The sequence below is a fragment of the Carlito syrichta genome, unplaced genomic scaffold, assembly GCF_000164805.1.
Source record: "Carlito syrichta isolate Samal-C Ts95f unplaced genomic scaffold, Tarsius_syrichta-2.0.1 Scaffold303661, whole genome shotgun sequence".
In the NCBI taxonomy this organism is placed as follows: Eukaryota; Metazoa; Chordata; class Mammalia; order Primates; family Tarsiidae; genus Carlito; species Carlito syrichta.
Window position 1 is genome coordinate 283,837 of NW_007247757.1, and position 2,604 is coordinate 286,440.

The window sequence follows — 2,604 nt, forward strand, 5'->3', positions numbered from 1 at the left end:
GCCCAGGCAGGTCTTGAACCCACTGGCTCAGGCAATCCACTCACCTCAGCCTCCCAAAGGCACGGGATTATAGGCTGAGCCACCGAGCCTGACTCCTTTTTTTTTAAGGCTGAATAATATTTCATATATATATAAATGTGGTACTATGCGTATGTGTGTATATATACACACACACACACACACACACACACACACACATATGCATAGTACCACATTTTCTTTACTTATTTATCCACTGATGGACCCTTAGGTTGATTTTAAATCTTGGCTATTGTGAACAATGCTTCACTGAACACAGAAGTGCAGAAATCTTTTCAACATATTGATTTCATTTCCTTTGGATATGTACCCAATCATGAGATTGCTGAACTATATGGAGGTTCTAGTTTTAATTTTTGAAGAACTTCTATATTGTTTTTCATAATGGCTTTACTAATTTACTGATGTACTAATGTTGAAAAGAGTAACACCGGGAAAGGGTTCTTTTTTCCCTGCATCCTCACCAATACTTGCTCTCTTTATCTGGTAATAATCATTCTAATAGATGTGAAATGATGTCTTATTGTGATTTTAATTTGCATTTCTCTGATAATTAGTGATTTGGGGCTGTGTAAAAATAATCCTGTTGGCATTTACATGTCTTCTTTAAAATGTCTATTGAGATCTGTTTTTGGGTTTTTAATTGGATTATTTGTTTTCTCACTATTGAGTTGTTTGAGTTCCTTATATATTTTGGGTATAAACCCATCATCAGATGTGTGGTTTGCAAATATATATTTGCTTCATTCCATGGGTTTCTTTACTCTGTTGATTGTTTCCTTGACTGTGCATAAATTTTTTAGTTTGATGTAATCTTATTTGTATATTTTTGCTATTGTTGCCTGTGCCTTTGGGATCTTATTTAAAAAATCATTTGCCAAATCAATGTCATAAGACAGTTTTCTTATGTTTCCTTCTGGTAATATTATAGTTTCAATCTTACTACTAAGTCTTTCATTAATTCTGAGTTGATTTTTTTATATGGTGAGAGAGAGGAGTCTAGACTTGTATTTCTCCAGTTTTGTTCTTTTTGCTCAAGATGTGTTTGCCAATTTGGAGTCTTTTGTGGCTCCGTATGCATTTTAGAACTTTTTTATTTTTGTGAAAAGTGACTGGAATTTTGATTGGTATTGCATAGAATCTGTGGATTGTTTTGATTAGTTTGGACATTTTGACAATATTAATTCCTCCATTCCATGAACATGGGATAGCTTTTAATTTATTTGTGTCCCCTTCAATATCTTTCATCAATGTTATAGTTTTTAGTTTAATTTATTTCTAAGCACTTTTTTGTAGCTATTGTAAATGGGATTGCCTTCCTGATTTCTTTTTTAGATAGTTTAGACTTAGTACATAGAAGCTCTATTGATTTTTGTATAATATACAAAAATTTTATATATTGCAACTTTATGAATTTAATTATTGGATCCTAACAGTTTTTTTGGTGGAGTCTTTATGGGAATCTATAAATGAAATTATGTAATCTACACACAGAGACATTTTCACTTCTTCCTTTCCAATTTGGAAGCCTCTTATTATTTTCTGTTGTCTAATTGCTCTGGATAGGACTTCAGTATTATGTACTGTATAGATGTGGTGAAAGTAGGCATCTTTGTCCAGTTCCTGATCTTAGAGAAAAAGTCTTCAAGATTTTACTGTTAAGTATAAGATTAGTTGTGGTTTTGTCAAACATAGCATTTATTGTGTTGTAGTACATATCTTATATCCTTAATTTGTTGAGAATTTTTATCACAAAAGGATGCTGAATTTTGGGAAGATTCTTTTTTCTATATTTACTATAATTATTGGGATGATCATATGGCTTTTGTTCTTCATTCTGTTAATGTGGTATATTACATTTATAGATTTGCCTAGGTTAATCCATCCTTTTATCTCTGGAATTACTCCCACTTGGTCATGGTGAATAATTCTTTTAATGTGTTGTTGAATTTATTTTGTTGAGAATTTTTTAAATCTATGTTTATCAGAAATATTGGCATGCAATTTTCTTCTCTTGTGGTGTCCTTGTCTGACTTTGTTATCAGGGTAGTATTGGCCTTATAAAATGAGTTTGGAAGTACTTCCTTTTCTTCACTTTTTTCCCCCCAAAGACATTGATTAGGCTTAATTAAATCTAGATTGTTGGCAAGCTTCTCACTTTTTTTCCTTTTGAACAAATGGCACTACCACTGTTTTTTTTTTTGAGTTGGATTCGTACTCTGTCACCTAAGCTAGAGTGCAGTGGCACACTCACAGCCACCCCAGCTTTGATCTGCTGGGCTCGGCCATCCTTCTGCCTCAGCCTTCCAAGGAACCGGAACTACAGGCACGCACTACCACACCCAACTAATTTTTGATTTATTGTAGAGATGAAGTCTCACCAAGTTTCCCGGGCTGGTCTCGAACCCGCGGGCTCAGGGAATCCACTTGCTTCAGCCTCCCAAAGTGCTGGGATTACAGGCTGAGCTGCTGAGTCCAGGCTGGTACTACCACTTTTTAGAGACACTAGGGACATTAGAACTATGGCTCTGTAAAAAATGAAGATGGCTAAAGAAAATTTTACAA